Source organism: Athene noctua, chromosome Z, assembly GCF_965140245.1.
Source record: "Athene noctua chromosome Z, bAthNoc1.hap1.1, whole genome shotgun sequence".
Classification (NCBI taxonomy): domain Eukaryota; kingdom Metazoa; phylum Chordata; class Aves; order Strigiformes; family Strigidae; genus Athene; species Athene noctua.
The window spans coordinates 70,816,226-70,840,502 of NC_134077.1; the positions used below are offsets into that span (position 1 = coordinate 70,816,226).

Genomic DNA, 24,277 nt, shown 5'->3' on the forward strand with positions numbered 1-24,277 from the left:
CCCAGTTTGCATCCCATCCCTAGCAAGGACCAGCCAGACAGGTCACAAATCTCAACTTGAACATAGTTTATGATGGTCCATATGTCAGGATCTTGAAAAAATATATAGTGACAAAGTAAAGAGCTACATTCAACCTTGGATTCCTTTTGGTGGTGTAATGGCGAGTTGTGGTGGACTCAGTTACAAGGCAATCTGATAGATAGATAGATAGATAGATAGATAGATAGATAGATAGATAGACAGACAGATGTGCCATGGCCTCTGGATAGTCATTTCTCCTGATTTGTGCATTCTCTTACACACTGTGCTGAGAACTGTTGATTCATTATGTAGACTTTATTGAAACCAGCTAACAAAATGAAAAAAGGCATTCATGCACACTGCATGCAACAGGACCATGCAGACTTGGAAAGGGCTGAACACGAGGCATGTATTCAGGAATATTTTTCAAGACTGACAGTCTTCTCCAAGTTCTGTCCCTTGATATCCACTGTAGTAACTTTTTTCCATAATTCCTTCTTGTTTCCTTGGATGTGAACTGCCCCTCTTGAGCCTTTCCTATTCCAGCACTCCAAGCAACAGTAAATTAGCACAGCTCACCTGTCTTCTGAACCTTTGCTTTCTTCTTTGCAGCTGAATTACCCTCATGTGCAGGTCTCATGCTATGCTACATCACAAATCTGAAAGAACAGCCTGGCATCTGCCAGGTCCATAGGGAATAAGATGTACCTCCTCCACCTCAATGTACTTGCAGGCGTACCCAGCTTCACACCAGAGCCTGAGTATTACCTTTGAGGAGGGAAGAAGGGGTGCCACGCTCCTTGAAGTGAATTTTCTGACCCCATACGTCTAAACCTGTAATCCATAGTGGATTTTCTAAGGCTGCGCTGCTGTGAAATTTTTTTTGCTTTGTGCATATGCATATTACACCTCTCCCTGTCAGTTTGCAACTGCAGCTACATGACGTCTGCTTTTCTGACATTTATTTCTAGATCTGGTTCTTGCTTCCCATATTATATCTGCATTGTATTTGCTTGGCCCTGTCTGTCTGCCTGCTTCACCACAGCAGCTCTATAAAATCAGTGACACCAGCACTCTTCAGCTTTGAGTCAGGTGTATACCTCATGAAGACTCTTCTACCCATGCTATGCTGGAGAGCTCATCTCTTAATTTCATTATGAGAGTTTAATATGCTCTGTCACTGTGAATTCTGCAGTGTTCCTCTTTTAGCATACAAATTGAAATATATAGCTGCAAAATTATCCGTTTCCTTACACACAGGAAAGATTGATTAGAAATAAATAAAATATTCCTTGGACTTTTCAGAGGAAATTAAATAACATTGTGTTTGGAAAATATCTCCTGGAATTTGAAATCACAACTGGGCCTGAATGAAGCATCTTAGTAAGGAGTGCAATATTTTCTACTGCCCAAACACAGATTTATAATAAAGCTTTCTATCTACAAAGTTACATACCAAAGAACACATCAGTTCAGGGGCAGAAAAAACTTTCGCAGCCTGGATTTTAGCCAGATTTTGTGTGTGTGAGTTTGTACACACACATATTTATGCATATGCATGAAAATCTGCCAGCAAGATTGCTATCCTTATCCCATCTATGTGCCATTTGTAAATCACTTTAATACAGTGAGCTGGTCAGGTATTTCATGAATATAGAATTGAGTGGTTTTAACAGGTTATCTTCTATTCTCCCACTCTCACCACACACTGCACAGTACTAGATTGATTTAGAGGCTAAACTTTCTATAGGAGAAGAATTCAATTTCTGACTCTGTACTCCTCTGCTCGATGCGATTCAATACCCCAAACTTCTTTTTCTTTGGTGTTCTCAGAAATTGTCATTGTTTGGAGAATAAACAAGACAGAGAAAAGATCTTTTGCTGATATTGCCTCTGGAAAAATAATGAATATACCTTTGAAAATCTTTTGAATTTGACTTCTATCAAAAAAGACATTCTTTCCTTTTACTCCCCTACCCTTAAATTCTGGCAAGAGAAATAAACAAGCAGAGCTGCATGACTACAGAAGGTTTTTTAAAATGACAGAGTACCAAGTGACTGTTTAACCTAATCACTGTCTTTGTCAAATACTATTTAGAAAATCATCCTGGAAATTGGTTCTTTGAGAAGACACACGGTGTTCTGCTGTTATGAAAATAGGTCATGAATCTATGTTTAGCAACTATGAATGCTGATTTTGCTATAACAACAGGTTAAGTGCATGATGCTTTATTTCCAACTGGAGTTGCCATGTGATCTAAGACCTCTGTACACAAGAAGATTATTTTCAGATTTGCTTGGAAGACAGTATTTAGCAAATATTCTGCAGAAACATGATGTCATTGCTGTTGTAGATAACCATGGATGAGAATCCTGAATCGACAGGTAGGGGAAAAACAAAACTTGGTGTAGCTACTTGAGGAGAGTTCCCCATCTTTTTTTCATCAGAGATTGATATTTGCCCCTATTGTTCTTTGTGCCTGTTAAGAGACCTTGATGAGAATTGTGCTGCAGTGGTTTCTCTCCACCTCCTCCATGAGCAGCATCCCCAAAGGACTGCTTTTACAGCTACATACAAAACTCCGTGTGGTGCCTCACTGTGCCAAAACAGACTTCTGCTGAATTATAGTGTCTCAGCCTGCTCATGTCTTACTTGTCTGAGCTTGGTTTCCTACATATCCCTATGCACTGTTTCTGTCAGGTGAGATATTGGTATTGCAATGGCATTGCAGCAGTTTACTTCAGTTTATAATCGTGCCTAATGCTTCTGAAGCCCTAAAGTCTCGTTCCCACAAGGCAGTGTAGTAGCTCAAACATGGTGTTAATATCAAGGTTCAGGAAAATGTTCAGGGGACAGAGAAGAGATCCTTGAGATGTGTTATTCTTCACTGATTTTCCTTCTTTTTTGTTTCCACTAAAAATCAGTCCATACAGATATCAGGATGGCATAATACTAAAAAATGCAGCAACTACCTGTGAAACGAAAGTTCTGTAAGAGTTCTTCAGAACCACCATGTTAGCCTGATGTATACTGCTTCACTGTGAGAGGGGATTGCAGAAATAAAGTATCTAGATAGCTTAAAAAGCACCATGAGCAGACTTGCAGTTCACCTCTGTAAGTAGCCTTAGAAGAGTAAAAGCTAGTAAAGGAAGGTGATTCACTGTAACACCAATATGAGCAGGAGTGACTTCAGGAAGTCAGATGAAAAAGTCAGGCATTAGTGAACTCTTCCCTGCTGAAAGTGTAAGTGAGATGGGAGTGGCAACATGTGCTTGCCTGGATTAGATGGGAGGGAGGGAGGGAGGGAGGGAGGGAGGAAGGAAGGAAGGAAGGAAGGAAGGAAGGAAGGAAGGAAGGAAGGAAGGAAGGAAGGAAGGAAGGAAGGAAGGAAGGAAGGAAGGAAGGAAGGAAGGAAGGAAGGAAGGAAGGAAGGAAGGAAGGAAGGAAGGAAGGAAGGAAGGGAGGAAGGAAGGAAGGAAGGAAGGAAGGAAGGAAGGAAGGAAGGGAGGAAGGAAGCAAGCTTGCATGGTGTGGACTGAGGCAGCAAAAAGGAGAATGAGAAATGCCACTGGGGAATTATACAGTTCTTTCACAAATGAGGGAGATTTTGAAGAAACAAGCCAGAAATCATTAACTGATAATAGCTAATGTAAGATCTTGGCAGTGTAGCAAACAGTGATTTGCCTGAGCTGTCAGCACTCCTTTTTGAAATCTCCTTGAGAAGCTGGAAGGCAAAGAAAAAGTGTGATGATGCTGCATGTTAAATTTCTTGGTGTGCGTTTTAGTGATGCTTACAGGCCAAGGGCCTGGAGTTAATGGCCAGGAGGTCTCTTCCAGCACAATACTTGGCTTATGGTTATTCAGTCATTTGTGATAGGTCAGGCATTTTCCAGAACATGTGCCTGTGATATTTTCCTGCCTCAGAGATCATATGGTTCAACAGACATTTCCATGTCCTGTTGCTGGGTGATTTCCATAATATGTACAAACCACATTTCTTTCTTAGTAACTTGCTAAAATCCTCTGCTACAACAAGTGGATCCTAAAGGACAGTTCTCTGTCAACATTCTGCTTCACCAACTGTGTTATGTCTTACTTCATTAACTGTCCTCCATCCAACATTTTACTTTGTTGCTAACTGAATTCTCCACTGGTTTGTCAGTATAGTCATCACTGTAGTTCCTATATGCATGTATATAGCCACAAAACTTGGCTTTGTGAGAGTCAAGGCGTTCAGTAATCTTCCAGGTGTAATTTTAACTATGAAAAGTGTGGGATGCCAAGCTTTAGATAATTGCAGAGGGACCTGAGAAATGATAGGGAACAGTGACTGCAGATCAGAAGGACCAGAGAAGCAGGGGAAGAGGAGCCCTGAGGTGAGCAAACACACATTGTTACATAGATGTATTCATCTTTAATCATTTAGTGGGGAGCAAGGCAGGCGAGGCAACAGGGGGAGATCATACTGAATTGCTCTAAGACTCAGAGAGTGATAAAGAGGGTGTTTAAGCACAGCATTCTCTTTCTTATACTCTCCCTTGTTTGCTGAAAGAGGAAATGATCCATTCTGTGATTCTTTACTGTTCTATGATATAAAGACAGGTTGTAGGCAGGATTTTAACTACTCCTGGAGACAGCATAAGCAAGCATGTCACAACTAACACAAACACATCAACATGAATGGCAGCCTTAAGATCTTTGATGTAGAGGACAAAACCAGGGAAACCTTCTTGGATTGCTCTTTCCTGTTTGAAAGCAGTAAGGAAGGCTAGACCTGGTGAAGCTGCTTCAGACTGTGCCCTGGGGGCACAGCAGTGGAAGGTAGCAGGCAGCACAGGAATGATAATTTTCAGCCAAGGGGTACTGATGGACTGAACATTGAAGAACAGGGAAGGTGATGAAGAAACACCAAAACCCATCCTCACAGAACCATAGGAAATACAAAAAGCAACGTGGTTCATCCAAAATTACTTAAGATTGGAGTTTACAGCAAGAGGAGAGGTAAATAATGCACACATGAAAAGAGTCTCACAGTGGGAGTGAAATGACTGTGATCCCTATGATAAGCAGTAGTCACAGCTCATCAGTTACCTCACATTTGCTGGGACTGTGATGGGTTTTGTAGGCCTTGGGAAGAAAACTTTATTTTAAAAGCATGGGAGATGTTTAAAGATAAAGTTGCTCTCTGTACTGTTTTCATAGTCTTTTTTTCATGAACTTTACACAGGTAAATTCCAGAGCTATTATTCTCTGTCCTAACTCTTCCTCCACATCTTCCCATTGAGATGAACTAGCATGTTCACACAGAGTCTGCTGGAGGCAAAACAGCAAATGGTAGTCATAAAGCATCACAAGGCAGCTCTAAACTTGCTGCACACACACTGCACCAACATGCTTGACTTCAAATAAAGTATTTTTCTTAGAATTAGATCATTGTTTGGCACTGTTGGTTGAAGCTGTGGCAGTTCAAATATTCCCACTACTTTGCCACACACTCATCTTCTTTCTCCTGTCTGTCACTGGTATCCACAGCCTCTCCTGAAGCCTATACTGCTCCATTACAAACAGCAACCTGCATACTGCTTGTCTAATCTGGAGAATAAGAGCGGACCTGGGTATATATTACAGTGTCCTGGCTTGCCATTTTCCATGTGCTCAGAGTTATAAACTGCAGTTTGTTTTGTTTTCCTGCTTGACAAACCTGATCTCCTTCTACAACAGGGCGACCTGCTTATTGGATGAGGGAAAGGCTGTGGATGTTGTCTACCTTGACTTTAGTAAGGCCTTTGGCACCATCTCCCACAGCATTCTCCTGGTGAAACTGGCTGCTCGAGGCCTGGATGGGCACACGCTGCGCTGGGTAAAAAACCGTCTGGATGGCCGGGCCCAAAGAGTTGTGGTGAGCGGAGTTAAATCCGGTTGGCGGCCGGTCATGAGTGGTGTCCCCCAGGGCTCGGTGTTGGGGCCACTCCTGTTTAACACCTTTATTGATGATCTAGAGGAGGGGATCGAGTGCACCCTCAGTCAGTTTGCAGATGACCCCAAGTTGGGTGGGAGTGTTGATCTGCTCGAGGGTAGGGAGGCTCTGCAGAGAGACCTGGACAGGCTGGAGCCATGGGCTGAGGCCAACTGGGGGAGTGTCAATAAGGGCAAATGCCGGGGGCTGCCCTTGGGCCACAACAACCCCCAGCAGCGCTACAGGCTTGGGGAGGAGTGGCTGGAGAGCTGCCAGTCAGAGAGGGACCTGGGGATGTTGATTGACAGCTGAACAGGAGCCAGCAGTATGCCCAGGGGGCCAAGAAGGCCAATGGCATCCTGGCTTGTGTCAGCAATAGCGTGGCCAGCAGGGACAGGGAAGGGATCTCACCCCTGTACTGGCACGGGTGAGGCCGCCCCTCGATTCCTGTGTTCAGTTTTGGGCCCCTCACTCCAAAAAGGACATTGAATGACTCGAGCGTGTCCAGAGAAGGGCAACGGAGCTGGTGCAGGGTCTGGAGCACAGGTCGTACGAGGAGCAGCTGAGGGAACTGGGGGTGTTTAGTCTGGAGAAGAGGAGGCTGAGGGGAGACCTCATCACCCTCTACAGCTCCCTGAAAGGAGGGTGCAGAGAGCTGGGGATGAGTCTCTTTAACCAAGTAACAAGTGATATGACAAGAGGTAATGGCCTCAAGTTGCCCCAGGGAAGGTTTAGACTAGATATTAGGAAGCATTTCTTTCCAGAAGGGGTTGTTGGGCGTTGGAATGGGCTGGGGCAGTGGTGGAGTCCCCATCCCTGGAGGTGTTTAAGAGTTGGGCTGACATAGCGCTCAGTCCCTAACCCAGGGAGCAAGGAGAGGACCAGCAACATGGGCCAGGTTAGCATGGGGGGAATGAGCTAACTAATTTAGGTACTGTGTTAGGTCATAATGGAAAAGGGGTGGGTTAGACTGCTCCCTGAGTCTCAGCTGAATTTTAAGCACACAGAGTCCGTCCTTGATTTGATTTAGGCAAGCTAAAGCTACTTGCCCTACTCAGCTGTCAAAGCAGAAGCAAGTCCTCTGCAAGCTTGATCATCTATCCAAATAAATCAATGTAAATCAATATGGTATGTGCATACTAGAAGGGAATGTAGCTTTACCTGCAGCTCTAACAAGTTATACTGATGGAGGATCTGGGATGATGGATTTTTGGTTCATTTAAGATTAATTGAAGCATTGATACTCAGACAGTGTAAGATATGTAGTAATAGTTGTTAATAGGTCACTTATAGACAATCGCTTTTTAGCTGTTTGCCTGTACAAGTTCCCAGTGGAGTCCTACCTTAAAAAACCCATGATAACAAAAAAAACATAGTGGAGGAAGGATTTAAAGATTCAGCATTGCATGTTGTCTCTAGTTTGAAGTGAGTACTACAAATTCAGACTACAGATTCAGCACCTGGGAGTTGTAGAGGTTACTTGCATGAGCAATGCAAACAGGATCTGAGGGTTCATACATACTGATAATGATGACTGACAAACCAAGAGGTGGTTTTGTGGTTTTTTTGCTGTTGTTGTGACTGGATGCCATGGTGATTGGAGGTATAAATAGGCAGATGGTTTAGATTGATAGAAACGTTGGCTCTTTATGGCATAAAATGTCAGTTTAGCTGAAGAATTCTTTGCATTTCAGCATAATATTTGCACAGCACATTTATCTAACCACAGGATCAAAATTTTATTTTTAATGAGCTGGAATTGGTCTCCTGAGGAAGAGCAATACTTTGTGGTTTTTAGAGCATTTTCAGGAACAACCCCATAATGTCAGAATCCCAATATATTTTAGGGGGAAAGGGGCTCCTAATAAGACCCTTGAAAGATAAAATCTCCCTCAGAGTAGTTTGGAACTGCACAGTTTGGGGGTTTGCTGACAGAATCTCAGCAAAGTGCTAGATAGAAATATTACACTTGTCATTTTTCATCAGTAATGCCCTAAAGGGAAATTCCATTTATCAGGCCTGCTCACGAGAGAGTTTATGTCCTGTCTAATGAACTGAAAAAATGGATTTGTTTCTGTATTTTAATTTGCTGTGCTAGCTGTAGAGTTAAATTATATTAATTGTTTACTGTGTTTTCTGAGAGCTGAAGTACCTTAGGTAATTAATCACCCTGGAGTTATTGCTGGTCTCTGTGTGATAAGTGTAATATTTAGTATGATGATGAGACCAGACACAGCCTCATTCCCTGCCTTATTGAATTCAGTGAGATGGTTAAAAAGCAAGACCTTGCATTTTCCCCAGCTGCGAGCAGGACATGAAAACAGGAGTGTAGATGTGGATAGATGGGAAACAGTCAGATTTGGACATGAATTGGCATGGCTGAGTTGTGGGGCAAGTCTTTGTCTTGGCAATGCAACTGAGCAAAGACTGAGTCAGATTGTTGGGTACGAGGCTGAGAGTGTTCTGGCACAGCAAGCTGAGAAATTCAGATTATTCTGTTGCTACTCCCCTTCTCTCAGCTTCTCTGGAGAAATTGACTTCAGTGCCAGACTCCACTAAAAGCCTTGCTCACATCTGACCCCAAACCCCTGTTGTCCACTGAGTGCCGATGTAGTTCTGGGTTGTGCTGTCAGTCATCGTGGATGAGCTTCATGGGCATGGTCTTGCCTCTGCCCACAGCTGCTGTAACCCACCCTATGTGTTATTCCTGGGGGATAATCTGCTCCTAGTGCAAGGTCCAGCATGCTCCAGTCTTTGTGGAGCAGCATCTTCACACATGCATGCCACAGCATCTGCACATGTGCGTGTGTGTGGAATGGATGGGGACAGGCAGAGCTGAGGGTTCACACCTGCCCCAGCTGATGGTCTGTGCAGGCCTGAAGTAAATCAGCCTAACATTCCCCAGGCAGTCTAAACGTGGAGTGAGGCAGCTGATGTGCTCCTATGTGGACCATATTGTCCACATGAGGGAATTCTGCATTTCTTATTCCTTAGGAGTGGCTAAATTGTCAATGGCTCTCAGCCTGGGGAGGAGATGGCTGAGGTGGTGGGGTGATGCCAAGATTGTGCACATGGTAAGTGTGGGATGCTCAGATTTTTTTTTTTTTTTCCAAAGTTATGGGCAACAAATGAAACTGCAGAGGTTCTCCTTTGCACAACATCTTATAAGGCTGTTGTTGTGGTTTAACCCTAGCCATCAACTAAGCACGACACAACCACTTGCTCACTCCCTGCCCCTAGCAGGATGAGGGGAAGAGAACTGGAAGGGTGAAAGTGAGAAAACTTGTGGGTTGAGACAAGATCAGTTTAATAATTGAAATAAGATAGAATAATAATAACGACAATAATAAATCATAATGAAAAGTGATGCAAATGAAAACAATTGCTCATCACCAAACAACCAATGCCCAGTTAATCCCTGAGCAGCAACCCCATAGCCAACCTTTCCCTGAGTTTCATTGCTGAGCATGATGTCATATGGTCTCGGACATTCCTTTGGTCAGTTGGGATCAGCTGTCCCATCTGTGTCCCCTCTCAATTTCCTGTGCACCCCCAGCCTACTCACTGGTGGGGTGGTGTGAGAAGCAGAAAAAGCCTTGATGCTGTGTAAGCACTGCTCAGCGATAACAAAACCATCCCTGTGTTATCAACACTGTTTTCAGCACAAATCCAAAACACAGCCCCATATCAGCTGCTATGAACAAAATGAACTACCTCAGCCAAAACCAGCACAGCTGTGAAACCCCTCAACCAAAGCCACTGTGGATGCTAAAATTTTCATGATCCACAAACGAGAGAAGATGAACTCTTAGAATAAAGCATGAAGGAGAGTTATAAAGGAAGACACTACATTTAAGTGAGAAAGTCCTTGACCTAGTAATCAATAAAGATTGATCAAGTGTTCTGGCAAAGTATTGCTATATGATGGCATTAAATTCTCCCTAGACACCCAACAACTGCTTGGGACCACACAGTGGGTTAGATGGATCTCTGATGTGCCCTGGCATCTCCTCATGTGAGGACCTTGTCCATCTGCTATATCTGTGGTCTGTAATCCACCCACAGAAAGGAAGTTATGAGGACAAAAACAGTCTTGCTGTCCTGGATTTATAAAATAAGGAGGGTTTGGATAAAAGTGTGGGGTTCCTCGGTATGACACAATACAAATATCAATGTTGAGAGAAATTATAAGTAGCTAAGTGTTGCAATTCACATGTTCTTCTGTAGTTGGTGCTCATGAAGTGGTGTCAACTCCATTTCTGTCCTAATGACTTCTGAATATATAGTATGCTGCAATCTCATACTTAGCAACTGTCATGTGAAGGGTTATAAAGTTAGTTTAAACATAAAGCAGAGCATATTCCTCTGTTAAGGAAACATTTTATAACCTTCACAACTTAAAATCGTCCTAAGGCTACTAGCCTGCAGCTGCTACTGATTGAGAAATGGGAAGGTAAGGGAACTCTTTGCCTTTGCCTTTGCCTTTGCATGGTAAAGCTGATTTATGTATGAGGATTTTTCTGTGGGTCAGAGGGGATGTTTTAAAGGCATGTCTGGAATAACAACTACAGAATGTAATTGTGAGAACACAGCGTCATTGTTACGGCATTTTTCACTTGTTGCATGGAGAACACAGTTCTCCCAAATGGTTTTAAACCACATGATTAGGTCAAACATCTACAGGTGTGTAAAACCTAAGCCATGCAGCAGTCCAGAAAAATGAATCACAATGTCTTACATTATCCTAGTGTGCCATCTTGTCATTTACTATGTGTACCAATGATTCAACAACCAAGACGAAGTACTCTCATAGGAGCTGGCTATCATGAGACTCCAGATGGCTCTTCGGCCTTCTTGCAGTACATAACCTAAATATGTAACAATTTATTCACCATCACACTGACAATCTGTTACTAGAATGACACAATGAAATGAACTGCTGGAGAAACAAAAGACAGTTTGGGGATTTTTGCATAATGTTCCCCTCTGAATTTCAGGCTTTTAAAAAAAAGTGTTTTATTTCAGCATGCTTCATGGTATGAAATAAATAATTCACAGGAGAATGAGCCTTCATTCCTCTACACCTGAAAAATAACAGAGGCCAGTGTCCAGGAATAAAATTTGCTCTCAAGCAAAGAGCCAGTTTATCAGCCCACACTCCCACCAAAAAGTCATCTTTATCCACCTAACTCTATTCAGATTATGGCTTAAAGAGCAAAGCAAACTTCAGATTTTTTGACTGATGAGATATGGGAGAAAGGGCAGAAGACTTTTCAAAAAACAAAACTGAAAAATGTAGAGCACTCAGTGTCTCACATCGCAGGTGCACACTTGTCATTTGTATGCCTCAGGGTAAGAGGGAATCAGAAGTGTTTTCAATTTACTGTATTTGATTTCACTTCTGAGAGTAACAATCTGTTCAGGGACTGAAACTGTGACAGTGGCTGTATGTCTGATTTTGGTTTTTCATTCATGAAGGATTTGGAGAAGAGAACAATACAGTACTCACACTAGCAGTCTACTCACAATACCTTGCTACAATTATGTGCTTGCCACAGGATTGCAAGTGCAGTAATTCCTGAGGTAAAAATGTTTCCCAATCATAACTCACATCTGCTTGGGCCAAAATGGGAAATTCCTCAATGTAATTTGAAATCAGGAGAGTGAATACTGACAGGGCATGTAGGACATAAGATAACCCGAAGAACCTTTATACCTTGTATAACACTGAGCAATCTTTGGGTAAATCATCAAAAATGAGTAATAAGCTGGTTGAAAAGAATAAAGATTCCATTAAGTGTTGATGTATCAGCCGGAGAAGCTCAGCTGACATCTTTCTGTCAACTCTCCTGTTCTTTGAGAAAGGAGTTTTTTGACTGTGAATAGTGTGGTGGAGAGTCTTTGAATGTGTGTACATTTTTTTTAGCTACCTTGAGAAATGGATAGATGTACAAAATTTGACATTACCAGTCTTTCTTCACTTGCAGTACCCAAGTCTGAATCAACAGTTCTGTAGATGAGAGGTTAGTACAGGAATTACAGCACGCTTTATAGCCCCTTTTCTCTCAGGGCAGCTAAATGACTGTGAGTCGTTCAAATCTGGTTTCTGTGAGGTACAAAAATATGATGCCATTAGACCTCATTAATGAACTGCTGAGAGCCACACTCCACAGTAACCAACATCTCCATTTTTCCAGGGAGTAAATCAGCACTACTCAGTTGAGTTTAATGGGCTTAAGTTAATTTACACCAGCTGAGGATATCATCCAGTAAATTCAGGCTCCCACAGTGTATGGATTGTTTCATTCGTCACAGAATCACAGCTGTCTCCAGCTGGCAGAGAGCGTCTATTCAGCTCCTTAACACTGCACAATAAAGCAGAGTAAAGCAGGAAATGAATAAGAATATGAGGCCCTTGTGGGACTGTATGGTGCATGCACATTTTCTGAACATCGTATGGAGTTTGGCCAGGGTGCTCATGATTCAGCCATTGCTCTTGGGGATGGGGGAAATCAGTTTAAAATCTCTGTAGGACCTAAAGCCATATATAATGCAGTGGTATATCTAACATAATTATAGGACAACATAGGAATGGGGTTAGTCCATTTGTGCAGTCTTTGAAATCTGACACAAATTTAGCATAGATCATAAGAGATTTTTACATGAAGATTTCTGTCAGTTACAAACCTGAAATGAAGGCTGATGTTAAAATTCCAGCTGAATGAGGTAGGCAGTTCTCATTTGGCTTATTGTTCTCTTGTAGCTTTTTCATTTTCTTAGTGGTGACTCTAATTTAGAAATACTCAGAAGAGAAACAAGGAGTAATATAAAATTTATATAGACAGTAATTATTTCTACTGAATTAGGGTATTTCTACCTTAGCTAGTAAATATTTCAACTTCTAGCTCTGTAGTGGGACTCCTGCTTTAAAAATCAACAGCACTAACCTGAAGGAGCAAGTCTTAACAGAATTCAGCAGCCTTTGTATAGACCACCTAAACATTTGTGAAAAAATACAAATATAAGCACTGGTCAACCAAAAATTTGCCTTTTTCTTCCACTCTGCGTAAATTCCAGAAACCAGATCCTAATAGAGCTGTCAATACTTCTGTACCCAATCTCACCTTTCCAGGACAGGTAGTACCCACTGCTTCGCGTATCTGCAGTAATAGGAAGATATTACCTGGTGTGTCGGCACCCTCAGCAGGCAAAAATTGGCAAACTTAGTCTCCTCAGCTATGTCCTTACTATTGGTTTCAGAGAATACATATGAGCTAACACTTGGGAAGTTAGTGTAAGAGAATAATGAGAGGCTTGGGCTGTGGGGAGGAAAGAACTGTTTCTTTCCCTCAGTTAAAAAAAAATAAAATATGTCCAATGTTGGAAGAGTTTTGAAGGCTGAGATTTTTAAGTAGAAAAAAAAGGGTGAAAGGGGTGAGGTGGGCATAAGACATGTCCAGCTGCAGAGTTTCCTACTGGGCAGTTCTTGGGACAAAGAATGAAGAGTTGGAGCAGTTGGTACTTACAAAATCAAGCTTGTCAAAGGAGGGTCTAAAGGAACTTTACAGATGGAAGTAGCAGGGGAGACAGAAAACGTACAAGGAATAATGCAATTAAAATAATCCATTAAGGAAATACTATGTGGTATACAGCATCTGTGACCTTAGTATATCCCCAGAAAGCTTAACAACTAATCTTATGTTCTTAAGTCTAAGTAACACCAGTAGGCAGCCAGTCCTCAAGGGGTAGATCTATTCTAAGCTCCAGAGACTCCATCACAAAAGGCAAGAGAGGATCTTGCTGCACCTGCAGGTAGGATTCTCAGCTTGAACAGCAGATGATTGTGAGACATATTCTCAAACAAGTACCCAGCTTATTAACAGTTCTGCTCAATAAAATACAGCTGCATCAATCAAAATATGGCAAATCCATTATATGATTGTGCTCTGGACTTATCTGGCCTGGAGCTAAAAAATGCTTTTCCAAGTTTTGTTTCTCCTGCCTCCTTCTATGCTGTGTCTTCTTTGGTTCTCATTTTCACTGTTACATTTTGACCAAACACATGTTAACTTATGCCTATGCACTCTAAAAATTACCAGAAATCTTCAAAACATCAGGGGCACTATAGTCATCATCACATTTTTGATGGGGGAAGGAAGGTTATGGAAATCCTAACACAGATACCCATGTCCACCCCCCTCCCCTGTTCTGAGAGGAAGTCTTTTAGTACTGCTCAGGGCTCTGCTTTTTGGAGTTATGTCTGAAAGTTTGGCTTTGTAGCTCTAAGGATTGTGATATGCAGTCCAGTTAATACATCTAGTCCCAGGAATAGAAAGCATGGCTGTATGATCATAAAACAAGTGGTTTTTTCAGGAGTGTTATGATTGTATATGTTACCTGAATGTTATTTATTGAATTACACTCTGTTCCCAATGAACTGGAAATTCTTTAGGGTAGAATAATTTTTTTCTTTTCCTATCCATTATTTAGTACAACGCAGGTCTTACTTTTATGGCAGCTTTGGTCTATGCTAAAATATGAATAAAATAAAAATAAAAATTACAATCCTGTATTGACTTTCCCTGCTAATGTGCGATAGATACTATGGTGTCAACCTGTCCTAGCTACCTAATTGTTGTTTTCTGCCTTGGACAGAGCCCCTTCAAATTTACAGACTTCAGACATGCCCCGTATAAAATCATACAGTGGCCACACAGGCCACAGAGCATCATTAAAGTGACAGGATGTGACTACAGCCAATTAAATACCAATCATTTTTATCAAGGAGGATTGTCATGATAAATGTTGAATTGGATTGCAAAAGCATCTGTGCCATGCTACAAAGTGCCCAGTGATATAACTTCATTTTCTATTAACAGGAATTCCAGTGTGATTTCTCAGCTTGGGCTGAAATTTCCTCTACATGCTGTGGGTGTAAAAGTTGGAATTCTGACCCTGGTCGCTGGGATGGGAATTCCTTGCCGTCTTGCCTTCTACATGCCTTTCTCAAACCTGAATTTCTCATGTGAGCTCGCCCATTCGGGGGCTGTTTGGACATATTATTGAACCTAATTAAAACATAGAAGTACTGGCAAGACAGGGAAATAAAAAGTAGAAAAAGTGCATCCTGTATCTTCCAGTTCTCTGTTAGGTGTTAGTGGGAATGGAAATCCACCAGTTGCTCAGTGATTAGACAGTGTCCCAGTCAGACAGATTTTACAACCCACAAGTTCAGGTTTAGGTTGTATCACTAAAGAAGATCTAGACTGGACTTAGGACATTAGCAACATTTCATGCAGCCACTGGTGCTCAGATTCTCCCTGTTGTTTCCACCAGTTTGAACCACAACAGTTCAAACACCACTCCTGGTCTGCAGCTCTACTGCTCTTGCAGACAGCCACCGGTGTGTGAAGACACTTGGCCTTGCCTCTCTAAGGCTACACGTCCTGGAGATGTGACAGATTTCCAATCACTATTTATTATTATTTTTACCCAGCAGCAAAAGGCTGAATGTGCAATACTACACAAAAAGTCCAATAGATACATAGATAAGTTGGATTGATTGATTGATTAATTTTGGCAAGAAAGATAGATATTGACTTTAGTGGCTATTTCAATATGTAGTAAGCAGAACTGCTCAGTAACTTTAAAAATAGATCTATACAGTTACTGTATAGTATTTCTTTGCTTTCTTTGGCAGCCACAGGCTGTGAGCTTATACTAAGAGTCAGCCATAATCATTCATCGGGTCCCTAGATGATCTTGCAGGTGATGCATCCATAAAACTATGTTTCAAGATCAGAACAGTTGTTATTCATCAGCTTTTATACCATGGTAGCACTTAAAAGAAACTCGGCTAGGGAATAGGGGCTCACTGCTTTTCTTAACATCAATAAAATTTTAACTAGGGATTTCAATTATCTATGCAAATAGCTGTAAAACTATGGTCTGCAGAGGAGGATGAACAGTTTAGAGGACTCATTATAAGCTTTGGAAATCTCTGTTCCATTTTTCTGATCCAGTTTTCACTATGGTCAAACAAAAAATTATTATTATTGTTACCCTTTTGGTTTGGACATCATTGTGAAAATAGGTTAGAGGTCTCATTTCTTTTATTTGTGAATGTGCTTCAACACTCCAGCATTCATCAGGAGGCACACTAATGGGCACTCACACAGACACCCCAAAGGTCTGCCTTCAAAATCACATCATTGGAGCAATGAGATGAAGTTCTTAACAGAGGTAGTTTTTATAGCTACCACCTGATTTTTTATCAGCCTTAAATTCTCTTCCAAGGAAAATGTCTATTTAAACAAGAAATTATAGCCTGCAGAAAGCATCTGCTAATAAGTTGATTAATTAAAGACTACATTCTCTGAAAGCAACTGTTTTGTCAGTCAGACTGGAAATGAGACTATGGAAAGTATGGCTGAAAGGCTGGGTGAGAGTAGAAGTACTTAATGGTAATAAAAGTTTTTGAGAGGTCTGGACTTACATGAACAAGCCATGGTTTAGCAATAGGCTGAAAAAGTCAGAGGCTCATCATTGTTAGTAACCCGAAGAAGTTTAGTTCATTAAGACACAAACACCTTAAAAGCTGACCTAGGTGTACAAGCATGTCAGACTTGGTGTAATTTTCCTCAGTCAACCACCTGCCGAACAGCAAGACAGAAAGCAGAACAGCCACTGAGGGTAGGTTTATTACCTGCCCGATAAGTGTAATTTTTACTTGGGTCTAATTGAAAGAGCCATGGCAAAGGTTTTAAATCTCACCACTTGCACTGGGTTTTCTCGGGTAATTCCTGGGAATCGCTGGTTTCCCCTGAGCAGCTGTGGGAAACAGAAGTGCCTCTCCCAGGTCCCCTGCCTGCAGATGGAAACAGCATGGAGAGCCCTAAGTCCTGCGGGTGCACATGCAGGGGAGTCACCCAGGTGTTGGCATTTCTTGCCTCTGCCTAGTGGTGTGCCAAGCTCCAAGCCCTTCACTGCTCTCTGTGACTTTCCAGGGTTGTTTTAAAGGAACCTAATGAAGTCACCTGAAATTACACTTGTGTGGACTCCGACATGAAAATCTGTATTTCATACCCTGTTGTGTGCCACATCATTGAGTGTGATGTTAACACAACCAACTCTGCCAACATGTTTGTGTTTTCAGTGGCATGCTTGTCTGGTTGTTCAGGAATTGGCCTTTTTCACGAGGTATCTTAGTAATTGAAAAATAATGCTTGAAGATCTGTAGCTCACAAGGTCAAAACCAGTTATAATCACTGGTTCAGACATTTCTCAGACTGGTGCTGACAGGCTGAGGGCCACTGAAGCCCCAAAGATGAGGTTGTGTGTAGGCATACTGCGATGAGCCAAAGATCTATGTTCTCTCTAACATTGCCTTCGTGATGAGTTTATTTAGTTCTTTCTGTCTGTAGTGTAATTAGGTGGATTAATCAGTCTGGACATATGTATTTCAGGTTTAAATCAGGCTTATTTTGGTTGAACATATTTATTAGTTCAGCCAGTTCAGGACAAGTTTAAAGAAAACTAAAATAAAGAGCAACACCAGGGATAACAAATAGTTTTGCACCAATTTAGCTGAACTGGCACGATTTGGTATGTGGAATCCATCACACACACTTACCCACCTGTCAGAGGACACCTACCCTGCTCCATGAGGAGGAGAAGACAGCCACAACCTACCTGAGGGATTCAGCTTTGCAGCAGCAAAACAGTTCATCGACTTTCTGCTTCAATGTTCTATTTGCAGTCTTTGAATTATTTGAGCAAGTAACTGCCAGAAGAGGCTGTTTTTTATTCAGCCTTGTGGCACAGTGCTTGGCCTCAGTCATTACCAGTTACAGGACCCCAAAACTTTCTGTTAAACAAGTAAAACCTCAGTTTTGTGACATGATCCCCTTTCAGCTTGTCTAAGAAAGACATATAATCACAAGAGAATTGTGCAGGTACAGAACAAGCACTCAGATAAAAATCTACAAGTATAGGACAATGGTCCTATTCTAATTAGATAAAACAATCATTGAATGCCTTTAAAACATATTCTATAATTAAACCAGTAGAAAGTGAAATAAGATTGCCTCCTTACTGCAATTAGCTGTTGGGATTCCTATGCCATAGAAACAGAAACGTTTATTTCAGTCACAGGAAAGAAACCCTATGTATTAATTTCTATATAGATAAAATATTTTTGAAACTATGGTCAAAACAGAGTTGAATATAGTCTAATAAGGATCTATCATCTGATGTAGAATTAAGACTACAGTTTAATACTCAAGCGTAAGAGCTAGTTGTTCAAAGGAATTATTATAGGTTGTCCTGTAGCATAAGGTGCAACCATGAGCCTAGGAAAAGACATTTAACATGAAAGACAATGGAAATGCTAAACTGAGAAATTATTATCTCCTGATTTTCTTTCCTCTCTTTCTTAAGGAGGAAAAAAGGACATTAATAAGATATAAAAGAACAAATTAAAAAGGGCCAGACTGAGAAAAACCTAGTCCCAGCTGATCTAACAACACTAATTCATTCACTTGTATATTTGGCTCCCCTTAAATGGAAAACTCAGCATTATTTCCAAGCGTGATATAACCACCCTGTGAGTGTGCGCAAATGGGGAGAGGCCACATAGTTAACATTTTGGAAGAAGCATCAAACTGATATTTCTTGATTTTTTTTGGCAGCTGGAACATAACATCGTCTTTTAAGTAAATTTTCTTGCATTTAATTTGTTGGATTAACATAACTAAAATGGTGGTCACAGGCCACTCTGACCATATCATATTTCATTGTCTGACAGGTGGGTAACAGACTGCCTGATTGAGCTTTATCATGTTGCCCACTGTGGTGGACACAACAACTCGTCATAAGCAAAGCAATCCATGATGTCATAGTTTTAGCCTCTGGTGGATGTACAGTACAGAAAATAAAAGCTGTAAAACAGCTGTTTGTCTGTCCAAATTTCCTTGCTCCCGCTGGTGACTTATGTTCTTATATTTATTATTTTTCTTCCATCAAATATTTATATTGTGTTACATAACAAAATTCATATCCTTTCCTTAAACTAATCACATGATTCTTTCTGATTATTTAGCTGCCATATCCTGAAAATCACCTCATGTCTCACAACAATGCTGAATGGGCAACAGTGTGTCTGAATACGTCAGAAAATAAAATTTTGCTTCCAATGACTTTTTTGATTAAAAAAAATTATTTAAAGTAACATGGATAATTCTATACAAGTATTTCAAACCATGAAGATGTCCTCTTTCCTTCAAGGCAGGTTGAATTTTATAATGTCACTATTTAAATATGTCACATGTGTTTTCTTTGCATAATTTCAGGTAAGAGAATCCTTTCTGACATTCAACACTGTGTGCTAACAATAGATTGCTCAGCCCAAAAAAGAGGAAAACTGTTTTTCATTTCTTAAAGACAGGTGGAAATTTCCCTCAAAGCTGAGAGATATTCTAAACTGTGAATAAAAGTGTGTTCTAAAAAGTGTGACCTTAAAGTTTCACTGGTTTCTTAAGCTAATACAACCATGGCAAAGACCATCAAAACAAGAAGATGAAATTAATATGCAATAAATACACACCGCAGACCTTTACAGCATCATAGACATTTCCCACTTGTGCAAAGACAGTGTTGTATCCTGCAGAGAGTACTCAACAAGCTACACGGAAATTGAGTAAGATAGAAAACTTTTGCTGTAAAATTTAACCATTTTATCTTCATAATCTCCTCATTGCCATTTAGGCTATTCTGACCCTGGAGACTTGAATTCTGTAAAATAGGTCCTGTTGAATTTCATTGACTGTTACTTTCAGGCTATTACTGTGGCTGTAAAGCTTCTACTTTAAGGAAAAACCTGGTTTCAGCCCCAGGGTTCCAGGTTTTCTGCGATGTTTGAGGCTGCGCTCCAGACTCCAGGCAAACATATCACACGTGTAGCATCTTAGACATGGGAAATGATATTCTTATGCTGTTACGTCAATATAATGGAAATGACATCTAATTCTGAAGTAGGATCCACAAAAAAAAAAAAAATCAATTTTCCTAATACATCATATTTCTTTTTGTAATCTGTGACATTCCATTTTTCCCTTTATCCAGAGCAAATAACTTTGCTTTAATTTTGTTGAAAACAGGGCAAACTTTCATGAACAGTCATAAAAAAATTTTTTTGTCCCACCTAAAATGCACACATCGCTACACAGAAAGTTGATGGTTATGCCTGGGTATAATCACATATATACATTAGTATGTTCCTCTCCTTTTTGAGTTTTCAGAAGTGAATTTTAATTAATTGTAGCTAGGAAGGAAATGACAATAATATGGCAAAATCTGCAGCTTGTTTTGCATCAAGCAAGCTATTCTGTTTTGCCTCTTGTACACAAAAGTGTCTGTATACAAAAGACAGAAAAAGTTGGTCAGGGTTTAGTGATGTTTGACTACCATTTGGCATGCCCATTAAATTACCGCACAAAGCAGACAACAATGCAGATTCAAGCCCCGAGTCCTGTGTTAACTTGACTGCATAAATGAGCCTCTGAGCTGAACAAAAGAGCCACCATGGAGTGATTAAGATTTATTTGGGTGCTAGAGTGCACAGCTGCTGCAGGGAGGAGGGATGGAGACAGCACACATCCTCAGGGCTTGCCTATGCTTGGCATGGGTCCCAGCTGTGAGGGAAGCAGCTGTACAATATTTGTGCTTCTCCACTTCTTCAGGGCTGGCCTAAGCTCCCAGCACACACCGGATCAGCCCCACACTCATCACAGGATTTGCCAGGCTGCAGCAGTGCTCTGGTTAAGTATCTCCTGCTACACCACCCTCCAAATTTGTTCACTTCTGTAGGCAGAATTGTGGTCCTTTTGCATCACTGCAGCAGGGCAAAGAGGTAGAAGGTAGGTGAGGAGTGGACTCCCAGCTTTCCAGTGAGTTTTATTTCTTTAGCACAACTTAAATGCTCAGCCCTGTTTTCCAAAGTGAAAAAAAGCCTTTGACAGCTTTCCTAGCCTCCAGTAGAAGGCTGATTATCCCAGACTGCTCTTGTTTGCTAATGACCTAAGAAGCCTGTTGAGAAGGCAGAGTAACACTGGAGAAATTAAAAACTAAAGCATCGTGAGGGCAACATTGACAGAGAAGCAGAACCCTTCATTGTGACTGTTTTAAAAATTACCAACTCTGGTGGAAATGTGCCTACTTTCAGGGAGTAGGCAGTGGAGGATTTGAATTAGGATAGGCAGAATGAAAATAATTACCTTCCGAGTCAGGGCGCCATTCACAGGTGCAGCAGTTTAGCTTTAGCAAAGAGCTGGCAAATTGCTGATTTATTTTTCTTTTTTAACACCATCATTTTTTTAATAGCAGATTTTATTCAATTGTCCACTTTTAAAGCATCAGCAGATGGGCAGTCAAGTACAGTACATCCAGCTTCTACACAGGTGTTCTTTGCCCTTAAGACACAATGGCATGATGATACAAGTTGCATTAATCTGAATTTTACTTTTTGTCTTTGGGTTGAATAAGCTAATCAGCCTGAGACACTTTCCTTTTTTCTCCTTCAGCTTACACTTTTGTTAAAATCTCCACTCCATTTGGACAAAGATGGTTAGAACTATAATAATGTAAATGTCACAATCACAGCAATATATTATGATTTTGTTACATTTAAGAGGAATCTTTGTTTTTCAAAATGTTCTTAGTGGCATAGTCCTATAAAACTGAACAGAAACATCTGAAGGTCAGCAATGTTGCAACATTAAGGCCTTTGCTCGTACTATTAGCTTGCAGCTTTTGAAAATGTACTTATGCTGAGTATGGTAATCCATGACAAATGCAGGAGGCTTGTATATGAGACTTCCAAACAACATAAAGAAAATCCAGACTATTCTTGAACTTCCCATGTAAATTGAACAGATTAACAGATCAGTCTCGGAGCTACTGACTGAGACTGTGAGTTAACAGAAAACTTAAGTTTTAAGCATGTAAACATATACTCAGAAGCCTCACCGAAGCAGGTCCTGAAGTCCTGAAGTATTTTACTTTCATTAAAAACATTATGTTACTTGTGCCAAAGAATAACAATTACTTACTCACTTTTGTGTCTGACATCTGCATTTGGGTCCATTATTTTTTCAAAGAGCAATGCCTTTTGCTGTACCTGAAAGCCTTATGGACTCATTGCTAAAATAAGCTAATCAAGAACTGAGTAATAAAGTCTGATCTAAGTTTCAAACATGAAAAAAATCTTCAAAATTCTTGAGGGTGTGAGTGATGCAGCCCAGCAGCAGACTGCCCCGAGCTCATGGCAGCTCCATCCCCTGGATCTTCAAAACTTGCCTAGAAAATGGCCTGAGCAACCTTATCTAGCTTTGAAACAAGCCCTGCTCTGAGCAGAAGGCTGTACTAGGTGACCTCCAAGAATTTTGCTGTGCTTCTCTATTTGAAATCCAGCCAATGACACAATATTTTCTGTTTACTCTTGTTATTTTCGGACTTGTTGCTTGCATCTCAGACTAGCATAGTACATCATGTGGAAAGAACATATACACAATTTACGTGGTTGGATTAAACTTCATATGTATGTAGTTTCTGTTTTCTCTCTCTCTCTTTAAGCACAGTGTGCTTACTGCAAAAATCTTACAACTAACAGGGAAGTAAATGTCCTCATGGTGCATGTCACCTACACTGCCTGGTGGAAAAACCACAGCAGCCGAGCACTAGAACTCACCTCAAGTCTGTGCTAAAATTTTATTAAATGATGGCATTGGACATCTTTAGGTGAAACTTGCTTATGCATGCGTGCTTGTGAGTGCATATAAGTGCATGCACCCACACTCCCCTGAAGCTTGTAAAGCTCTAGTTAATATTCACAATGGCCCTGTGACTTGTTTCACATAGAAAAACTGAGGCATAGAAAAGAGATTTGCCCTAAATGAAACATGAAACAAATAGAAGAATGAGTCAAATATGTTTTCTACTTACTTACCACACAATTATTTAATAGCCTTCCATACATACCGAATCTGAAGGCAGCTGTGACTCCTTATGAAGCACGGGATGTATTTCTAGTCATACCTCTAAAGTCCATGAAGTTTAAACATTCAAACATGATGGACTGGAGCACAGAAACTGAGGAGTGCCAGGGGATCCTGTGACAATACCTCTTAGTAGCTAACTGTGTCAGCTTGTGTGCTTAAGAAGATAAATTGCTGAGCAAGACATTTTACTCAGCCTGTGACAGGCTGAGGATTTCTGTGACTTTTGCACATTTGTTTCCTCTCTCAGGAACATTGTACACAGTAAATTGGACTGTTTGTTGATATGCTTGTCTATGTACTTCTTTTGATAGCAAACTGCAAATTCCAAGCAAGTCAAGCTATAAATTTGTCAAGCTGAAAAGAGACATTGATTTGGTTTCCTGCCTATTTGTACCAAATAAAAACCAACAAAATGAGTTAAATCATTTGTAATGTATATGCCCTGCTGCTGACTGGTTATAGCTATCTTAATCCTCATTATTTTAGTAGCTGAGTCTTCTGGACTTTCATTTATAGTCAAACTAGAAAACAGCAATCCTTTTTTCTTCTCTATGTACTTAATTCATAAATACTCAAAAAGTAACAGCCTATACTGAGAAGGATCCCCTGCAAGTTAATGTGGCAACTTCACCTTTCACTTGAACAGATTTTATGCTCTAGTCTGTAATGTACTGCTGCATTTTTAATATTAATTTCTGAAAATCTTAAATAATACAGGATGTCTTTCTACCTGCTTACTACTCCTTGTTCCTTTGTTTCAACAGATGGATGAGGCATCATATGCTGCCCTCAGAAGGGGGCTGGAGCCTTTCCATAAGCCCCAGACTCTCTGGCAGGAACTCATACTCAAAGAGCACCTAAGGATGCTGCTATAGGTCTTATGTGCTTTTTTTGGTGGCCCTACCTTTTGCAACATGAGCAGTGGGGTTTTTGTATGTCTTGTGTTCTTGGGTTTACCCATGAAATTGCTTCTGATCCCTATGGATTTGGGTCAGGTTCCTTCCTGTGATCTATGGTCCACACAAAAGAGATTGAAACTTTATCTAAGGGATGACAAAACCAAAACTGGGATATAGTCCAGACTACCCTCTCACAGTGCATTCACCACTCTGCGGATACTGCCTACAACAGGCTCTTCAACACTGGGGAACTCAGGGTTGCTCATCTCACTTTTGTTACCCACATCCTCTGTCCTACAGACCTTTTTCACAGCATCAAGAGTCTTCAAAAAAAACTAGAATGGGT

General features: G+C 40.8%; 1 protein-coding gene across 1 annotated transcript in view; it reads right to left on the reverse strand.

Moving 5' to 3' along the window:
* The window catches only part of KCNV2 (potassium voltage-gated channel modifier subfamily V member 2), a 43,042-nt gene extending 19,930 nt beyond the window's left edge, over positions 1-23,112 (reverse strand). The window contains exon 1 of the mRNA XM_074931201.1: positions 23,013-23,112. The gene's annotated coding sequence lies outside the window, so the exon portion shown is untranslated. The remainder of the gene's footprint in view (positions 1-23,012) is intronic.
* Between the last annotated feature and the right edge of the window lie 1,165 nt (positions 23,113-24,277).